Here is a 22,438-nt window from a genome sequence, read left to right on the forward strand (position 1 = left end):
ATGAAGAAGCAGCTTTTTGCAGTGCTAGCTGTCGTGTTTTTCTCAGCCCATACGACGTTAACACATTTCTCTTATTGATCTTGTGACTGCCCCCAATGGCTGATGGGTGATGGAGACTGCAAACGCCATTAGCTATGGATTTCCACATACCTAAATAAAAGCAAAGCATATGTGCCAAGCATTGCATTGTGTTTGATTGGTTGCATTTACCCGGGTTGTTTAAGGTTTAATATAATAATATTTTATTATTAAGGTCATCTCTGATTATTTCTTGAAATATTCCTAATCAGAAAATGATGTCTGCAGATCGGACCTGCATGGTTCATTCAATGATTCTGGCAATGTCAGTGCCATAGTGAATGTAGGGCCATTGTGGGATAAAAAAACAACAACAACAACTATTGTGTTTATGTAAATGCAAGGCATTTTGTGTATGTAAAAACACAAAAAGCTTTGTCATCGGCAGTGTGGCTGCTCTGTGGGCATTCTCCTTCACAGAAGTGCAACTCAATCCATTTATTACAAATTGCTACAATATAAATAATTAGCACATTGCTTAGAGAAGGTTAATGTTAGCATGATAAATAGGATCTTTGCTCTCTTTGAAATGTCTGTGAGTGTCTGTACTACAATGCTCGCCAACTATCCCAGCCCACACACATACAGACAGGCACACACACACACACACTCACACGCAAGCTCACAGAGCACAGACAACGCACGTTATATGTACAGTAACATGATGGCAGTGTGCTCATTCTAGCAAACCCCAATGACTAATACTAATCCTTACATCTTAGGCAAATAATGTTGGCTGAATCAATCTCCAGCATGAAGGCATCCCCCTCTCTTTTTTTCCTCTCCTTCCTTGAATTTTAATGAAGGCAAAGTGGGAGCTCCAATCAGGGCGCAGGAAGTGGAAGAGACCACTTGGCAGCAGACGGAGGGTAACATTGAAGGTATAGGTGGAGAGCATTACAGTTCCTCCCTCCCCCTCCCCCCTCTCTTCGGCTTGCTCCCGTGGGTGGTACGACCTGGCAGATTACAAAACACCCCTCCCATGTGCCTCGCCACTCTCTGTGCCAGGGTGAGGCTACTGATCTGATGCTCCTGAAGAGTGTGAGTGTGTGAGAGGAGAGAGATAGAGAGTGAGAAGGGGAGACAGACAGAAAGAGAGAGGGAGAAAGGGAGAGAGAGACAGAGAGATGCAATCAGAAAGAAAAAGCTAGTGGGAGCAGTAGGACAATCAGCACCACTGTCTACTGAGACCATCAGGGCATCTGAGGGTAAGTGCTGGGAGCATGCACGCATACATACACACATGCACTCGTTCCTTTTGCATATGTATCTATGTATTTTCCCACGCCTGATGTCCCTCGGGCCTTTTCTGCTAGGAAACTCTCTGCACACTTCAGTACTGTGTATGCAAGAGTTGGCTTTCACAGTCATACATGGCGCTCCTGAGCTTTCATCTTGCATGCCCTGCTAAGTGGTGTGTCATAGTATTTTACCAAGCTGTCAAGCACTGTAAAGAGCTAAGAGCACCTTAACAGTAGTAACGCCTGGCTGTGGAGAAGAGAGTTTGGAAATTGCTTATAGATTCCTCATAGCGAACAGCAAGCAGCCCTCTGCCATATGAAAAGGGAAAAAAACTCAGGCGTTGCAAGCCTTTTGCTGCATGCAATCAATTTCATATACTGTCCTGCAATCCCTGGCCAAGCCTGGAGACAAAGCGTCACCCCTGAGTCCAGTCTCCACTGTGAACCTGAGCGTTTGATCCCCATTCACACTGCAAATGTGATCGATGCACACTTGGAATCAGCTGCTCAATAGCACGTACGCATACACACACACACTCTCACATACATTCTCAGGACTCTCAGACTGAGACATGGATGCAGGGATGACACTGATCAGAGTTTCGAAGAGGTTTTTGTTCACAGTTTGATTGACAAACGAAGAAGGACTTACAAAGTAGAGGGCCCCAGAAGCTGTTAGTAAAGCAGAGCATAGTTTGTACGAGATAGTAAGCAGCTTTATCTGTAGAAAGGACTGTGGTTGTTGTAAACCAAATAGGGATAATCTTAATTTTAACAGATGAAGGCTAACTCTCACTTCCAAACCAGAGAGTGGAATGTTTCACACTCTGGAGATTTGGGATTAGGTGTGGTATAGTCCCGATTCCGGCCATTTTGAATTCCGCATTAAGGTCTAGATCCAATGCGATTTCTCTGTGCATTGAATAGGAGACCAATCTGATTGATTCTGGGCACAACACACAGATGGAAGACATGTGACAGACCCTACTGCTATGCAGTGTTCATCAGCCATATTATGAATAATACCTTGGAGGGTCAATGATGTTAGATAGGAAATAAGTTCCTTTTGAATTGCCCTTTCCTGTTCAACTGTTGTGGTGTCTGGTGACTAGTACTACGAGGGCTTGATGTGATGGGTGTGGTAGGGCTGACGTCTAGTCAGGTGTTCGTACTCTAGGGTAACTCTAGAGAGCTGCGGTCAGAGAAGCAGTTTCCTCTGTGCTCTCTTCCTGGGTGAGTCTGATTCCACCTCACAGGCAGGATTTTTCCCATAGAATGTGACGGCAAGAAGCCTTTACCTTCATGCATGATAATGTGTTTGTTCAGAATGCACACGTTAATTTATGCGAGTGTACGCATGTATGCATGCATGAGCGTGAGTTCGAGTCTTTACTCCTGCCCTTCCTGCGCTGGAGGAAACTGCTATCGTATTACCCTCTGTCAAAATGTCCACCACAGTACAACACACGGTTAGACTACACTACTAAACTCTACCATGCTGCAGTACTGCACTCCTCTTTGGCATACCGCACCACTAGTACAACACTACACAACCACAGTACAACATAGATACACAACACTATTACTCCAGACAGCTATTGCATTCTATAAACATTAGACTAGTATGTAATGCTAGTACTTCATTAGACTAGTATGTAATCCAATACATAGTTAAAGCTCAATGCCCAAATTAAAATCAGTCTGAGTGGGGCTATATTGCAGTGACCAATCAAAATTAATCTGAGTGGGGATATATTGCAGTGACCAATCAAAATCAATCTGAGTGGGGATATATTTCATTGACCAATCAAAATCAGTCAGAGTGGGGTTATATTCCAGTGACCAATCTAAATCAGTCTAAGTGGGGATATATTCCAGTGACCAAATTTATTTATTTTTTCATAGTGAACAAATATGGGTGAAAATACCTAAAAAAAAAAAAACCCTGCTGCATTTTAAAATCACATCTGTCTGTGTTACTGTAAGACACCAGATCCAAATGTCAGTTTTTGGGAAAATGGGTCGATGCTTCTAGGCGCACTTAAATGAATAGAACAGCCAGTACAATGGGCAGCGAAGCATATATAACGTATATGTGCACATTCATCACCACTGTCAAAAACATTTAATTAAAAAAATTATACACTGTATTTTATTCGGACATGATACACAGTGGGCCAATTACAAATGACTCTCAGACAGCATTCAAGACTGGCATTTAATGGCATTTTGGGAGCTTTTAATTCTATATGGGAACCTGTCGCTCTCAGCCAGTAAGTGTGATCTTATCTTTCTATCTCTGATCACACATACATGTGTGCATACAGTGAGTGTCTCATTGCATTCACTGAGCAACATTTCAGCCTATGTTTGGTACCATTTGCATTCAGTGGTTCTGGGTGTGGTGCTCTATACAGCCATACTGACGGGCAGTGCTTAAACCTGTTATGTGCCATGAAGTGCAGAAGCAGTAAAGCTCCGTTTGACTGGTATAACGACTGGCAAGAACCAGTTAGTCTAGCTGGCATGTGAGCTATATTAAAAACACAGCACATTTACACAGTGCCAAAGGGCTTGCATATTTACCCAGAATCAAATTGATTCTCATATTTATAATATTATTGATGAATGAAATCAAAAACTAATCTAGCCACAGAAGCATTTAATCTACACCAATAATATATGTGGAACATAAGAGGGGGGGGGGGGGTCCTATAAATTGAATTATAATTAATAATAATAATTGATTTGCGTGTGTGTGTGTGTGTGTGTGTGTGTGTGCGTGTGTATGTATATATATATATATATATATATATATATATATATATATATATATATATATATATAAAACATGATCAGCGAACTAGGTGTTTCTAACTAACAGAAAATAACACTGCATAAAATATTTTTTAAAAGCTTTCACTTGCTCCATAATCCATCTGTTACATTGTTGTATGGGAAATTTAGAGTAAGAAGATGCAGAGGGCACAGAGGCCTCTCCTTCGTGTTGCTCCGAATGCAAAATGGCTGTGGTGCATGAACCCTGTGGTTCTGTCCATAGCCTGAGTGAGTGACAGGGAGATCCAGAGAATGGGGGGTTGGGGTGCTCTCTACATCGAGGTATGTGTGGAGTGTGGAGGCAAAATGAGCCACAGTATGTGAAGGGCTTCTCCCCCTTTGTTCTCCAGGCCAGCACTATTAACAAAGGCAGTTAGAGGCAAATTAATTGGTTTTTATAACGAACACAATTAAAGTTATTTGTTTTCTATTTGTGCAAACTGTGTACATGTAAAATGCACATGCACTGTGCGTGCATGAACACCAGTGATTGTGCATGTGTGTCTTTCATCATGTACATACTAAAAAGAGTTTTTGCGTTCAAACAATATTTTCTTGCAGATTTTTTTTCCAGTTTAATAAATATAAAATATAATGCATATATGCTTCAGAATTCTACTTACACATAAATTCCATTTTACTTAAAGTGGACTAAACATAAATAAGTGTTATATAAAACAGTTTAAGACTTTATTGTAATAATGTAATAATAATTCATAGCTTTTCTTTATAGCTATGATCAAATGCACTTGAAAGTTAATCCTTCTAAAACATGGTTGCACTATATTAAAAAGTGTAATCGTTCACTATATTGGAATATGATAGCAAAGGTATTTCCATAATAGCATGAATTAAGCAAACAATACAGACATCAGTCACTGAAATTCAAAAGTCAGTAAAAGTCAGTAAAAAAGAATCTTTTCTTATGTCATAGTTGCACTTGTTTTTTACTAATAATTTACTATAATTGTTATTCTTTTTGGATACAAGAGCATATTGCCATATTCTATTCAGTGAGATAATAATGAATTTATGAAACAAAAGATTTTGAAATTCAAATGCAGAATAGCCGTGCTGATTAGTCATTAAGGAGATAAGACCACGTGCGTCCCCCTCTACCTACCTCTTCTTCTAGATCTCTCCCTCTTTTCACCCACCCTGCCTGTTCCTCGCCTGTTTCTCTCATCCATTGGGTTTGTGTGCTAGAATTAGCCACTCATTTCTGTGTCTAAGCCCTGCCCCCTTCTCTCTGCCTTTTCGCTCTTCCTACCTCTCTGCTGTGTGGAAGCAACTTAGGCTGTGTCACGAAATGTGTCGCAAGGACAAGGACAGTACAGTCTTGTACGTTCTGTGTAACGCATTTCTCAGCATCATTGTGTCTTTACAGCTTAATGTCTGTCCAGTTTCCAAAAGGCTTCATTGCATTTTGGCAAAATGTCATGACCAGGGATGACTACCTTCGGGTAAAATAAAACTCTTGTTTCAGATGGCGGTTATACGCAATTTTAGTCATAAATTAGACATAATTTCTTAAGTGGATATGCATAAGATACAATAGAAAATTAAAAAGAAATAACATAAATGATCAGAAATAGGGGTCTCTCTCTTTCACTATCTCATGAATAGGGACTTTTATCAATGTTAAAACAGTAAAGCCTCTATTCTATATAATGGCACCATTAAGAGTTATTAATAATGCAAATGGTGTGTGTGTGAGAATTGGGGGGTGGAGAGGGAATTTGTGGTTCGGGGGTTGGGCGTCAAAGCCCCCCCAAGGGTCTCGTAAAACAGATGTGTTCTATATCCACTTATGTTTAATGACTATCAGGGTGACGGCTTATAGGGTTTCCTCTGTTCATTTCCTGTTTCTACCAGCCTTCTGGCCATTTACAAATTATCTCTCTCACACACATACAAACACATATACATGCTCAGGCACTTGCGCACATCATATGATTGCACTGGATTTTCATTGGGATTCTTTGTGTAAGGCTTGCATGTTGTCATGTACACATTTAAGTGTGTGTGTGTGTGTGTGTGTGTGTGTGTGTGTGTGTGTGTGTGTGTGTGTGTGTGCGTGTGCATGCATGCGCACTCTCTGTTGCTCCTGCATATCTCCACACGTACTGGGTGAGCTTTGTGTGGGAGGAGTTAGCTGAGAACAATGATGGGCTCTCTTGTCTGGCTGCTTGTGCATGTGTGAGAGGGTTTGTGGGAGTGTGTATGCAGGGCTCCTATATGCTAATGCTAAGGAAAGGTAAGCCCTTTATCCATTTTTTGGCTCTCTGCTTTGGGTGAATTTTAATGATCACGTTCATTTTTAGTTTATTTCTAATATTAACATGACTTCATCTCTGATGTATTGTTAAGTAATGTCATGCTTGCATGTTGCACATAATATTTTAGGAATTGATCTGATTATTTTTGTAGCTTTGCAGAATTAGTTGTTTAAACTTGCTTTGATTATAGCTATTCAAGAATGATAGTCTGTACAAATGCCTCAGAGTATTTTATTTATTCTGTAACATATAATAAATTATGACTATTGTGTAACTACACATTTTGAAATATTCTATAATGAAAAATACTATACCTCATGGGTTCATGTTTGAATTAAATTGTTGAATTTCTTTCTATGTATGATTCTAATTACACATGAATTGTCAATGGGTCCATGTATAAAATGTACACAGCAAAGCCCACATTCCTCTGGACTCCGGTACTGTGAGAAGTCTCTAGGCCTAGCCCACTGCTCTCTCCTCAATCTGTCTCTCATTGTTCTCCCCTCTGAGGCACTTTATGTTGTATGATATCCACACTTTTCTATCTAAATGTCAAAGAAGCATCTACACTGATAAAGTCCAGTGAATGCTGGGTCATCACTGGGATGAGCTCTGTTTTTGTAGTAGGGACAGAATTTTTTTTTTTTTTTTTTTAAATCAAGTGATTTGTTAAAGAAGTAAAACATGTGCAAGCGCCATTGCTTTTTACTTATTTCCATCAGCAGGCTTGAGCCAATGAGCCATTATTCCTCCCATCTCCTGTGTGGAGCTCTGGTGAGCCGTAATCTTCTATCTCCGCAAGATGCTCTAAACTGTATGTTGTTTAACATATGTCACAGGATTTCAGAGATTTCTTTGTGTATAACAAACATGCATGTTGAAATATCTGAGGCTACATATTCTTTAAGATAGCCTTCACACAAAGGGCATTCAGTTCAGTGAAAATGCTGATTCATTGTGACACATACCCTGAGATAAAAGGACTTTGGGATTCAGCACGAAGATGCATAATTTGGTTTCATTGATTAGGTTTCACAGATATCAAGTGCCTTGGTAATTGTGATATGGTTCGATGTGAATCATGACATGTGAGACTACATTTCCCATAGTCCTTTGCAGCATTTGTTAGCACTAAATAATTTTGGTCTATTCTTTATGACTAACTCATGGTTCCACAGTGTTGAAGGCTAGACCAATATTGAGAGGATGCATTAGATTTCTAAAGGATTTGTTTAGTGAGTTTGAATAATTGTAAATTTTTTATATGTAGATGTTTAAAGACACAGTCAGGACTGTTTACAGTAATCACTTTACACATAAATACATTCTTAAACGTATTTAATCTATACATTAATTCTCAAGAAATTCAAAATATATATTATATCCATTTACAGGAAATTGCCATGCTGGAATCAGAATGAACAATAAAAAAATTCACACCTACAATAAAATCAGAAACTCAAAAAACTAATCAACTCATCAAGCCATTGTAGCAGTTTAAGAGATAGTGTGTCTCAAAACCACTGTTTTTGCCATTTTAGTAACCTTCATGAATGAGATACAATATCTAAGGATATTAGCTGAACCTTTCACATGTGCTCTGTTCTTTCACTTTATCATTAGCTCTGTTAGCTCTTCTTCTGGCTCTGTGAATAACTGACATTTAATCAGTGTCCTAGTAATGTGTCTATATGCTTCTTTGGCTGCCATTTTGTGCCCTGAAGATTTCAAGACAGGAATGAGACTATATCAGTGGAGCCTTGTGATGAGAAATAATATTTAAAAAAATTTAAAAACTCACAATTGTAGATGTTTGTGCTTTGCATTTGCATGGCCCTCCTATAAGAGGATTAGTACAGCATGAGAATAATTGATGTTTGTCAGAGAGTGGAGGATAAAAATTGTGATCCCCTTTAGGAAAAAACTGACATACATGATTGCCATAAATTGCCCACAGTGCATTTGAGATTCTCTCTCTTGCTCTCTCTCGCTCGCTCGCTCTCTCTCTCTCTCTCTCTCGCTCTCTCTCTCTCTCTCTCTCTCTCTCTCTCTCTCTCTCTCCCTGTGTGTATTAATGATTTTGAGGAAAGATTTTAGTAAGTAGCTATTGTAAAACCTGCATCACCTCCATCAATAATCCTAAGGGAAGCTCCTTGCTGTCCCATACTGCGTTCTGCGGCATGCCTCGGAACGCAGGAGCTTTGTGCTGCTGTGAATCATCTCAGAGTTTACAGGCCAGGCCCATGCTGTTTAGCCACTGCACAATACAATCACAGGGTATAATTTCAGCAGCACCGTAAAGACTTATTCATACATAAAAACGCAGCACCACTGTACAAATGTGAAGCAATTGCAGCAGTATACCCTGTGCTTGTTGCACTACTTTTCTCAGGCCCTCCTTCCGGCAGAACGGGAGCCTTCCTGCCTGCGGCACTTGTAAATGGACTTCACACCTCTACCTTCTCATTGGGAGAGTTTTCTGCTGCTGGGCACAAACTAAGTCCCAAAGTGTCAGCAGTTTTATGTTTGCTGCTACTGCCACACATTTGGTTTCTTCTCCTTGACTCAATACATAGAGCCAGTTTACACATATACTGTTATTATCGCTACCTTTTGCACACTTTAATGGAGAAAAAAAAAGACAGGCAAATTCAGCTCTTTGCCTCTGAACTAATAGAGACATGCTTCTAAACAGAGTGCTCTGACAGCAGCCATTTTGCCTCTGAAACTGAGTTTGCTGCTTTACACACACTCTATAATTTCCCTCCCTTTGAAACGGATTATAATTTAAGTTCTGCAGAAAGTGTAGGTATTTACATTTAAGATAAAAAAAATGTAAATCTTTCTCAGAATGGCAGCGGTTTCCATGGTGGGGGAGACAGCGACAGGATGAATTTGCAGAGCCAAATTTTACCTCCTTAAAAATACAAAGCATCTTATGCAGCTTCTTTGCTCTTCTCTTTGTGTGTGTGTGTGTGTGTGTGTGTGTGTGTGTGTGTGTGTGTGTGTGTGTGTGTGTGTGTGTGTGTGTGTGTGTGTGTGCACAGAGTTGATTTACTCCCCCTGAGCCCAGGAACTATGACTGGTCATGGGCCCCACAGGTGTAGTAAAAAAGGTGTAGTAAAATCAGAATTATACAACACATTGCAACACAATACAATCAAGTTTGCTCCGGACTAATATAGACAAATTATCCAAACCGTTGTAAGGGTTCAAAACAAAGTGAAGCAGAGAGAACGATTAGCACACTTTTGTTCCCCATTAGATGTAGAAATTCACACACCTTTCCAGGTGTAAGCGATTGTTACTTTTCCAGCTTTTCTGTATTTTTCTATATGTGTTTTCAAAAAAGGATTGGACTGGCTAATACGTCTGTCTAATTAACTCATGTAATTTATGTTATCACGCTGCCCAAATGTCTGTGTGTGACCTCTCAAAGGTAGGCCACGATCTTCATCACTAATGCAGATCGCCTAATTACTGCAGCAACGCTCTGCAAAACCTTAGCCCAATACGCATTCATCCTCAATTTGTTTTTGAATTAGGTATCAATAGTTCTGCGATTGGCACTCTGGTTCATGTAAACAAGCATAGCTTTCCTGTGGATTTCATAGCCTTCTTGCTCAGATATGCATACATTTGCATGCTTCAGGTCACTGTAACCTTGAAAAAAATGGGTTTGAACATTCAGTTGTTTCCCCATATATCTTGCATACAAAACAAAAAAATACTCCCTTGAGAGGGAGGGTAACTGAGCTGACATTTGCCATTGCTTAATTTGTGACTGAATAAAATTTTAAGGAAAAAAATTGCATTTCACGCTTACTGATGCTCAGAGGCTGAAAAGTCAGCATCTCTATTCTGACAAGATTTTGGCCAGTTTTGGCACAGTAAGCATGAACGCTGTTGACTATCTTAGTTGGCTATCGGTCTAGGTGTGGGCATAAGGTTCACTTATGCACTGTTCTGCTCAACAGGTGGTGGCACCGAGGCAACGCTGTCCTCTGCTGCCACAACAGGAGATGTCGCAGATACAGGCCTGGTTGCCACAACCATCGTCATAGTCATGCCAGTCGCATTTTATACGCCAGCTCTGTGCCAGCCGCAGTCACCGTTACTGTTATGAGTTGGTTAACAGACCTTGACTCCTCAGATTGTGATGGTGAATTTATATATATATATAAAATGTTAACTCTCGTTCTTTCTGACCTTGACAGCTAGCTCTTTTCCCATTGCATAGCATGCTACTAATAATCAGAAGCAGAGCATATACAGATCGTTAAAATTAATCTGACCTATCAACAGTTACAAATATGTGTATCAATTAATGGATTAAAAATAATTGGTTCGAAAAAACACCAAATTCAGGGCCCCTGTACCCTGTGTGTGTGTGTGTGTGTGTGTGTGTGTGTGTGTGTGTGTGTGTGTGTGTGTGTGTGTTTGCACATACACCTGAGTGCATGTGCATGTGAATGTGTATGTTTGTGTCTATATGTTTATGAGAGAACATTTGGCCTAGTCTGTATGATGAGCTATATTTCTGTGTGATTTTTGGAACAGCCGGCAATCATTTGGTCTATGCCCCAAGGCTTTACAATAATTCTGTAAAATTAATGTTTCCTTTTTGACTGACCCAATTTACCATCCTAATTTTGAGAGGTTATGGACTGATATGCTTTTATCTTAGTCCAGTTGGCAGGATGTGTTTCTGTTCTTCTGACTAACAGAATATTTTTGTAGGTTTCATTTTAAAAATACACACATTCCTTCAATTTATATACAGTTAATATTTAAAAATAAATGTTTTTTTCATTATTTTATAAAACAATACATTATGGACTGTTGGAGACTCAACTAGCTGTAGTGTAACATCTTTCAAAAAATGGGTGTTTTTGCCCTGAACCTATTATAGTCAGAAAGGCAAGCTTTTTATTTTACATTCCCATGTGGTTACACCTTATCAGATGAAGACTGACATATACTCATTATTGCCCCACACATTACAAAACCAATCTCTACATCATCTTGAAATAAATAAAACTATTACATCACATAAATGTTAATCACTAGCAATGTTGTTTTACATGCCAATTTTGAGAAAACTGTGTTGCTAAGTGTATGAACTTACGCTGTGTATTTTGCTTGTTCACTCTTTGCTTAATGAGGGTGCTCTAGGCATTCTTTCACTCCATGCCATCGTATACACAGTAATGCTGCTCAGCACTGAGCAAAACTTCAGGATAGGACATCTACTTGTGTGTGTGTGTGTGTGTGTGTGTGTGTGTGTGTGTGTGTGTGTGTGTGTGTGTGTGTGTGTGTGTGTGTATATATATATATATATATATATATATATATATATATATATATATAATATACACACACATATACACACCTTTAGATATCCACACACTTGTAGATGCAATGTCTTCCAAGGAAGTGTACTGAGGCATGGATGGGAACACCTCTTTCACATCTCTCATTGCTCTTGGCTGTTTGTAATTTGTCATTACTGTTTGCCCACTTTATCATCTGAGGACAAATCAAAAGTGTTTTGCTGGGAATGGGCATCTTTATCTATCTTAAAGAATCCATGCCCTTGTTCTTTCTGAACTAGTAGTCTTACTGAAGGGAGAATTATTCTAGGCTTTAATTTGTCAGCTCTCATCCTCAAATATATTAGTCAATTAATAAACAATCGGGTTGGAACAAGGCTGAAATGGCGAGATCAGAACAGCAGGTGAATATTTCAGCCCAATCAATGAGCATAATCATATGGCTTACATCTGATAATGATCCCAGGCACTGACTGGCTGATTAATGACACTATTATCTGTGTGAAAGAGTCTTGTTTGCTGGCCACCTATCTTCATGCTGAGAAGACTAGAACCCCACCCGGACGGCCGAGTGGCGCCGTGTTTCCTCGCTGTCTCCTCTTATTCATCATCCCTTCATCTCTTTCCTCCCTCCCTTCATTTTTTTCTTTTCTTCTTGTTCTCTGTTTATCCCGCAAGTCTTTCATAGATCATTTGGTCATTGAGTTCTGAGTGTAGTGAGCTTGTGTGTGTGCGCATGTCTCTGCATGTGTGTACAAGCATTTGTGTTTTGTACATAAAGTTCCTTGTTTCAATTTTTTTTGTCAGCTGAATTTGAGCGGCTGTTATCACAAACCAGTATAAAAAAAACAGAAGATATGAAACTGCTCAGTGCTGATAACCTTGCAATATTACAACAAAACAGAGCAGAATGTAAGTTACACATCAGTTCATTTTCTCTTTACTATTACAACACAGAGTGATATGAGAGACACTGGGATGCTCATCAAATTGTTATGTTTCTTTCATTTTTGCCTTAAAAGCCTAGAGGCTAATTCACATTTTTTTTGTCTTAACCACAGCAGGGGGACAATAGGTGTGGGAAGTCGTCTGAAGCGTCTCATCTACATCTGCATGGTAAAGTTGCAACACGTAACACGCTTTCTTAAACCTCCCTCACATTATTAGATTTACCTTCACCACCATTATTCATTACTTAACAAAACTTCAGTGTAATCACAGTTTATTGTGGGATATTTAATGAGTTATTCTAAGCAATAAAAAAGTTAAGGAAAAAGATTTCTTGCTACACAATATACATTTGTAGCATCACAAAACCCTGCTTAATTGGAATAAAATTAAAGGCATGGAAAGTAAACTGTTCTTATTAGAGTGGGATTAACTTCACTATCGTACTTTAAGGTGTAGAGAGTCAAAAATAATGGGGTGTGTGTGTGTGTATATGTATGTGTGTGTGTGTGTGTGTGTGTGTGTGTGTATATATATATATATATATATATATATATATATATATATATATATATATATATATATATATATATATATATATATATATATATTACTAGGCTGTAATTTGGAGTTTAAATGGAATTAACAGAATTAATGGAATTGGCATTTAAATGTAAATTATATATGGATTATACAAATTACTAGGCTGTAATTTATAGTTTAAATGGAATTAACAGAATTAATGGAATTCAATCCATTAATTCTGTTAATTCCATTTAAACTCTAAATTACAGCCTAGTAAATTGCATAACCCATATATAATCCTTGTGTTTAGTCTGCCTGTTAGTAATATTTTAGTTACAAGAGCAAATATGTAGTAGCCTAAAAGATAACCCCTGAAATGTCTGTAATATAATTATAATTTATATATAATTATAGTTATAATTTATGTAACTAAAATATTACTAACATGCAGACTAAACACAAAGTATGTATGTTACACAACATCTTACACAACACAATACAACATGTATGTTATTTAATGCTTTAAAAATGTAATGAAATTATGAAATATTTGATGATTTTCCCATTTATTTATTTACCTTTTTATTTGTTTTCAATTAACTGTCAATCTGTGATCTGCTTTTGCAACACACTCTAACAATCTGTTGCAATCTCTATAGAAGACTGCTTCCTTTGCTTTGTGTATTTTAGTAGGTACAATAGTGGCCACGTGTCCATTGTGACAAAGTGTGTGTGTGTGTGTGTGTAAGGGAGAGAGAGAGAGAGAGAGAGGTAGGGGGAGAAAGGGGTAAGGAGGGAGAGAGAGGGGTAGGGGGAGAGAGAGGGGTAGGGAGAGAGCAAATGGTGTGCGAGCGCAGCCCTGGCATGCTAACAGCTCTTTTCAGGCAGTTCAGCATAAACAGCGTGCTGCCTTTCTTTCCTTCTTTAATTCATTCACTCGCTCTCCGGCTCTCTGCTTGTATTGTGTTCACACTTAAATCAATCAAATGCACCATGAGCCCTTTAGTCAACGCTAAATCAGTCTTCTTTTACTGAGTAAAGGGGCTTTTCCTCTTCAGTATCTGCAAGGCATGCCATCACTTACTTCAGTTGTTGAGACATCTGTTGCAGCGGTTTTTCCCCTTTTCATTCCATTCACTCCATGTTTAGGCATTACACAATGTCAGGTGAGATATAGTGAAAGCAGTCAATTGAAATTTGCTTCTTTAGGAAATGCTAAGTGGCAAATAATCACTGAAACGCTTTTTATTGCAGTCTTTTGTGTATTCATGAATAGCCTTATGTTCTATTCAGGAAAAAAAAAAAAAGGTTATCAATGTCCATGCTGCAGATTCAATAATTTTACAAAATGAATATCTATGCTTATTAATTTACTTGCTTCAATAGTTTCATTTGCTTAAATTATTATTCTAACCACAAATGAAATCATCCCAAATTTATCAGTTAAAAGCGGTGACATATTGACTTAAATGAGCACCCTTTGGTACATAAATAACTGTCGTGACATTTCCTTTTAATGTCAGTTCTACTTTTGAATAAAGTTTTAAGATGTGGCTATAAAAAGTTGATGAATGTGGCACAAACTATCAGCTAAACCTATGAATTGTTAACTAAATGTACTTGCAAATATATTTTGGTCAATTTAAATGAAAAAAAACTTTAATATTCAGTTAAAATCACTGCCATTTCAAAAATATTTTCAAATACTTTAACTGACATATAAATGTCAGAATGATATTTCCCTCACTTGACAAAGGCACACTGCAGATATAACATCATTTCTGAAATATTTAGCACACCATTGCTTGCCATAATTGCTAATCATTATATTTGAGTTAATGGTGTGCGGTGTTGTGTTCATGTTTGGTTGATGTAAAAGGACTCTTGCCATTAGCCTCTTTCCCCTGCCTTCTGCGTCTTCACCCAACTGTCAGTCAGTATGGAGCTTTAACTTATTACAGATGTTATCATTTAATATGCGTCTTAGGACAGTAGGATCAGATGGAGTGGGTTTTTTCCCCCGGTGATGATGATGGGGTTGGAGGGCGTTGGGACTGCAGAATGACTTGCATTTTGCTGAGACCACAGGGGAGCTTATAATCTCGGTATAGCTAATTAAGAAAAGCAAAGTTTTAATGGACTTACAAATGCACCGCGACTGGCTCTTCTAGCTGTGTCTGCTGGCTTCAGCAAGACCCACAGTGGAGCATTTGAACTGCATTTTACCCCTGGATCAATATGCTAGATGCAGCGCTTGTGCTAAATGACTAGCGCATACCTGGGGCCCTTGTCAGTCATACAGCTTCCTACGTTTGGCATAAAGCTCAAGATTCACTGTATGGGAAGTGTCGGATCCATCAGCCTATCTGCATAAAATGAAATAAGTTCCATGCAAGAATGTAGAATTTTTTTTTATTTTAGTTTCTTTATTTTTGACTAGCACTTCTGTTTTGAAGGACAATATTTATATGGGGGGTTTGGGGGACATGTTGCTGTGAGGAGGTCACTGGCTTAAACAATGTTCCCCTGTCCCTCGTCTTTTCGTCTTCTTTCTATCATCTTTCCCTTTCCATTATTCCTTCTGTTCTTCTATCCCATCTCTTGCTCCATCTTTCGGTGCCCTGAGTATCACCAGTGCAGTTCGCCACATACTAAAACTCTCGTTCATCTTATATACGTGTGTCTTTGCTCCACAGAGCCAACAGAGCCAAATGGTCTGAGCTCGAAACAGAGGGCAGGTGTGTCTCTCTCTCTCATGTTCTCTCTTTCTCTCTCACTCTCCCTCTCTGTGCCTCTGTCTCTTGTCTTCTGCTGCAGTGCCACGCCTGCCAAAAACACAAATGCACAATGACTGAGAGACAGCAGCCCAGCCTGGCCTAGCGTAAGCCGCTCTTTGCTCGGAAGAGACACAGCCCAAATATAACCATACGCATGAATCATATTCAGCTACTCATCCTAGGGAAATTTTTTCCTCACAGATGTTAATATGGGGATTCTTAAGATATTTTATACTCATCGATGTTTCTACTGAGAATTACGGCATGAACTAGGAAGGAAATGCAGCCATTTTGTTCCTGGAGGCCATGAAGACTGACACAGTTATGGCAGAGAGAGAAAGCCTAGCAAGGAAGACAATTGATTCGGGTCTCGCAATTACTAGGGAAACTTATGAAATAAAGGAGAGAGAAAGAGAGAGAGACATTTTTGTGTCATGATGCACAGAGAGGATGTGGTACAATCATACTCTATAGCAGGCACTCAGGAGGGACCATAACTGTCAGCTATGTGTTCACTGACAGCCTAGAGACCACAGGGCCGGTAGACAGACGTGTGTGTGTGTGTGTTCTGTTTGTGTCTGCTCACAGAGGAGCTGGTTAATGCATGCAGACTGATTCAGACCAGTAGCTCGTCACAAGGCTTCTCTGGTCCTTAATGAGCAAACGGCCTTCTGCTGTGATATAGAAGAATCCTTATAGATACAAGAAATAACACCCCCGTTCCAATCACTGCGTTTTCCACCTGGTGCAGTGCGTTGTCTGTGTAGACTCCATATTTTATTTCAAGATGTGTTTATTGCTTAAATAAATTCCTCAATCTTCAAATCTAAAATGAACTTTAATCATTTTTCTAAATTTAAGCAGTAATGATTGGCTGTTCAAAGTTATGCTAATATAGTTTTTTTTTTTTTTTTTTTATGGTTTTGTCTTTTTAGCCCTGTAGACCATCAGAATGGATAAGAGCAGGCGGGAGGCGATTCTCTTACACTCTTTAACATGCTGAATCATTTCCCAGTGCTAGCATTGCTAGTATAGAAAATTCTAGGAATTCCTATGAATATTTGTATATCTTGTATATGAGATGTAATCACAATACTTATTTCAGCTTTTATTTATTGCAATAGGCATTATCTATTTGCAAGAAAAAAATTCAATAGAGTAAAATAAACTATATCGAAACCTGATTGTTAAAAGGGAATTTTTAAATGCCATCTATAGGGAACATTTGTCAATGATTTCTGCACCTGAAGTATCAGAACAGGCAGGTGTGTGAGGTGGAGAATGATTGAAAGTTTTCGCTTTTATTTTTTTGTCTTTTTTTCTATCACTTTAATTCGTCTCAGGCAGCTGCAGTATGCTTGATAAGAGACTCAGCTCTGCTTCTGAGCCGTTCTCCTTCCAAATGACCGTCAAACTCAATCTCTTTCTCACACACACACACACACACACACACACACACACACACACACACACACACAAACTCACACGTGCAAAGCACAGATGCATTTACACAGACATATGCATACACATACAAACCTGCATGCACTTACACACAAAAAGGGAAGTTTACCATAATTGGGGGGTTTATAAGATATTTATAGCTGAATACCTGAATTCGTAGTTGGCATTTTGCTTCATATTTTCCATGAGGTTAAACAGACATTAGCTTTCCAGTGCAAAATGCTGACCCGTTTCACAGTCTGCAGAAACACTTCTCTTTCTTTCTATCTTTCTATCTTTCTTTCTATCTCTGGCCATTACTATATGATTAATTACTATGACTGACGTAAATATTCGATTTTCCCACTGGGACAGCATGGCTGACTTTTACGTGCTATGCCACGTGCCAGACTGTGGGTGGGGCCTCTCCTGCTTGCTGCCCTGAGTGCGTCTATCTGAGCACCCAGGACATACCGACCAGGGCCTGAGCTCTGTGGGCTCAGCACAAAGCCCTGAGCCCCACAGCTCTTACTCCTGCCCCCACCTCTCACACACAAACACACGTACGCACGCACACTAAAGCTCTACCCAATTTCCAAAGTCCTAAGCATTTGGGCTGTACCTTAACAAGCAGGCCAAGCACAGCTGGCTTCTTCTACATGACTTTCTGAGGCATCCCCAATCAAGTCATTATTTCCAAAGGTAAAAGAAGAAGGAGAAGTGCAAGCATCAGAACCCATTATAATGTCTTCATTATCTGAGTATGCCATTAATGAATAGTTGGTGAATACTCAAACATACATACATACATAAAAACTATAGAAAAATATTTTCTCTATATTGTATCAGTACACATGACATCCTCAAGCCAACATCTCAGGTGCACAATGTTCCAGAAATGTTTATGCTATTTCAGTATTTAAGACATTTCAAGTATATATTCTCCATGCCTTTCTGCCTATGACAAAATATTGGCATGTGTAGTGACTCTGCAGTACTCATGTGTCTGAAGGATTATAACTACCAATAACAGGTTGCTATTTCATCCCAGATGTCTGTATGACTTTTGGCATTGGGGAAGTGTCTAGAAGTGAGGACATGTACAGTGAGATAAATGAGACATTGGTGATCTATCAAACTGTCAGAGGAGCAGCTGGTGTTTCAGCAGGGAGCTGCCTGGCCCAGACATGGGCTGAGCTGCAGAAAGTCCATATTAGAGAGATGAAGAGGCTCACCAGAGCACCGTGTTAAGATGCCTGGTGTACAGTTTAAGAGGCTGGAGGGCCTAATAATAGCTATTCACTGTGCCTGTGTGGCCTCAAGAAATTTTGAAAATTAAAGTCAAAGTACATCAACCAAGGCAATTACGCTGCTCCAACTCATTTCTATCTACCAAAACAGGTGTGTCATATGTGTCTCTCTTTGACACAGAGATGCAAATACACTTACACTAACACACTCACAAACACACACAACACAAACAGGACCCCTCTGTTACTGATTTAGTGGTTTGGCATGCCTCCATGTAAAACCCTGGCATGAGTGCCTGTGCATTTTTGTTCATAGCTGTAGCATAATGTGGTGACATTGTTTGTTTGAAGGACATTGGCAGATGCCCAAGATCCTACACTGACCTCTCACGCCCTTTAATTGAAACCATAAAGATGTTCTGAGCACAAAAGCCCTCATGTGAGCTTTGTCACAATTAGATTGAACAGAAAGGGCAGACCAACTGATGAAATAGGATTAGGGAAAATGTATTGCATGTATATCAGTATATATGATGTATATACCCTGCTCTGACATAATGATAATCTGTGCAGGAATTAACAGGGATTGACCTCCTGTGTCAGAAGAGGCCGACAAATGGCTAATTAGAATAAATGAGTAACAGGAAATGGGTGTTTTCTGCTGCAAAGCCCAGACTTATTTGTTGAACGTGCTGAAATCATTTAGCGAAAAATCAAGGGCTAGAGGCACCCACACTATGGCTGAGGCTTTGCATAGGCAGAGCTGCAAGCAACAGGCTGCACAGACAGTGATGGACGTGGGGAAATAGTTCAGAGAACCCCTGCAATGACATTTCTCACAAAGATTAATCACACGTAACTTACTTGACAAGGGTTACAGTTAGGGGTAAATCATCTGTATATCTAAGAATCACATGTCTCTGAAACATTATGGTGAATCAAGAAACAAAACAGCCATTATTAATGACACAGGCAGGGGTGAAAAATGGTGTGTTTGTATTACTGTCCAACTGTGATTCAGCCTGTTTGGGTCCATTCCAGTAATGGAGGGATGGGCTTGGTGCTTAACTGTGTGCACTCTGCCATGCAGAGCTGTTTTTTCTGTGTTATAAAGACCCCGATAGCAGGAACAGCTCAGGTATACTTCTATCACCCCAGTTGTCCAGCCTTGTCTGAAAGCAATGTCATTTCTGTTGTTCAACACTGTGATAATGACTTGCCAAATGAGTCGTCCCCCCCCCCCCACCCCCCCCCCAAAAAAAAAACTGTGTGGGAAACATCCAGCCACACTAGTCATGTACAAATATGTAGCATAAGAGGGGTACAGTGAGTTTCAAATCAGTGCAAATTAATGAATGTTACTAACAGTGTCTGTTCCAACAGGATTTATTCATGCTGTGCCAGTAAAGTGCTACCTGATAATGCTAAATATGCTCTGTTTTGGATGTGTTCTGCAGGTGAGCATCTGCTGGTATTTCAGGAAAACAATAAGTGGTGGAGCTGTCGGGTGGGGCGAGTCAGCTGGTGTTGTGAATCAGGCCGCCACAGTAAGAGGGCACGGCTTCTTCACAACACCAGGGTCACACCCTTCCACACACAGCGCCAGAAAACACACAGCCACTCACACTGCTGATGGTCCAGGAATGAGGCCTACAAGGGCAATGTTTCTTAACTACCACACCCAGACTACTAAGCGGAGCAGTAAGATGTCACAAGAAGATATCATGATAAAGAACTAAGACACTGTAAGGCTTCACTGTGAGGTCACATACAGATTTTGGATTTAGTTTATATTTGTATATAGCTTCATACTTGGTAGTATGTGTTCAGATTAAAAAAGAATCCTATGCCTATGTATATTTTAATAGTATATATTTTAGAGAAAAAAAAACTATACAATAGAGTCTTCAAAATAAAAAAAGACAATAGCAACCAAAATTCAGTGTCTTGTTTTTAATAATCATTTACAAATGTGGATTTACATCTTAATTACTTATAGGCTTACAATCGAATTATGATTTTTTATAACACACTGTATATATCATTATCACAAAGGTATCAAAGTGTTAATTATTGAAAAATAAGGCATTGCTTTGACTTTTCTCTGATTTAATCCCCACTTTTTAATTGTTTTTTCAATTGTTCATTTTAATGTTGCACAAGCATACTTTTTTAAAGCAGTTGTCATACCATCTTTTCTTGTGATGATAGCCACATTGATTGCCACATTAGGACAAGCTGGCAACTCAAATGACTTCAAACTAGCAGCTATGATACTGCTGTTTGTTACAGTCCCACAAACGCACTGTCCAAATGGAAAAGAACGACCTTGTAGGTTTAACAATTCACTCACAAGCAACTTACTTTGTATTATCAGTTATAACTTTGTGAAACCAAAGGCCCTGTTACATGGTTAATCTTAGAAGTAGCTCTTTTAATAATTCAGTACTTGCTGGTGAGTCTTTCAAATGACACCCAAAGGCTATTTTCATACTTTTTTTCAGAGCAAAAAAGAAATCAGTATGTAATATTTGCTCCCTCTAGTGGACATACTCAGATGCGCTCTAGTTATCAACGGTGAATTTAGGTGTGTGATGATTTAATTACCAATAGTAAAAAATATCTTATATTTTGGAAGAAAACGTAGGTTCCATAGTAAAATTATGCCTCAGTGAATTAGTGAAAACTACACTCAAAGAGGATTAGGTCCATTATGACAAATAGGTCAGTTTAATGGAGCATGACTGATTTTTTCTTGAGTACCTTAAAAAGTTGAGCAAAGCATATAGCATCCGATCACTCCAAAAACATTTAAATGACTCCAATCAGGAAGGACGCATTGATGGTGGTTGGAGGTTATTTTGTCATATATATTAGAGTATATTCTGCCTATTAAGAATAGTGTTTGTACATTATATTCTTGGAAAAAAAAGAGGGAAAAATGTAATATTTCATGCTATTGGTTAATATCTCTTTTGCTTTCTAAATTGTGTACTTCTTTGAGAACAAAATGATGTAAAGCAGTCAATGGAAACCAAAATCATCAACATATTGAGGGATAGATTCAGAATCATACTGACAATCAAAGTAAAAAAATGAAATAATCGGATGATCCAATTTGCATTAATTTCATTACGGCAACTCATAATATGACTCAGTAGTGTGTAATGTCTCGACAATGTCTGCACATGCTTCTGATAAGATGGAGGATGGTATCCTAGGGATCTCCTACAAGACCCGGATCAGGGCATCAGTGGAGGCATCGAATGCAATGATACATAACATCCCAGAGGTCCTCAATTGGATTCAGGTCTAAGGCCTGTCAATGACATCAATGGCTTCGTCATCCAGGAAGTGCCTACACTCTCTGGCCACATTAGGCCGGGCATTGTCCTGCACCAGGAGGAACCCAGGGCCCACTGCACCAGAGTAAGGTCTGACAATCACTCTGAGGATTTCCTCCTGATAACTAACAGCAGCCTTTGGCTATCAAGTGAAGGTTTGTACAACCCTGTAAGGATATGCTTGCCCAAACCATCGCTGACCCACTGCTAAAACGTGATGTTGGATGATGTGGCAGGCAGCATAATGTTCACCATGGCATCTCCAGACTCTTTCATGTCTGTCACGTGTGCTCAGTGTAAAACTGCTCTCATCTGTGAAGAGAATGGGGTGACAGTTGTGGACCTGCCAATTCAGGTGTTCTTTGGTGAATGCCAGTCAAGC

The 22,438-nt window shown here is 39.2% G+C and overlaps 1 long non-coding RNA gene across 1 annotated transcript; it reads left to right on the forward strand.

Moving 5' to 3' along the window:
• Positions 1-1,087: 1,087 nt before the first annotated feature.
• Positions 1,088-20,640, forward strand: LOC118242172 (uncharacterized). The gene is made up of 3 exons (XR_004776617.2): positions 1,088-1,286; positions 12,834-12,888; positions 20,170-20,640. It is a non-coding gene; the product is annotated as an uncharacterized LOC118242172 (long non-coding RNA).
• The last annotated feature ends 1,798 nt before the right edge of the window (positions 20,641-22,438 follow it).

This window comes from Electrophorus electricus, chromosome 14 (genome assembly GCF_041902795.1).
Source record: "Electrophorus electricus isolate QZ-2024a chromosome 14, ASM4190279v1, whole genome shotgun sequence".
Taxonomy (NCBI): domain Eukaryota; kingdom Metazoa; phylum Chordata; class Actinopteri; order Gymnotiformes; family Gymnotidae; genus Electrophorus; species Electrophorus electricus.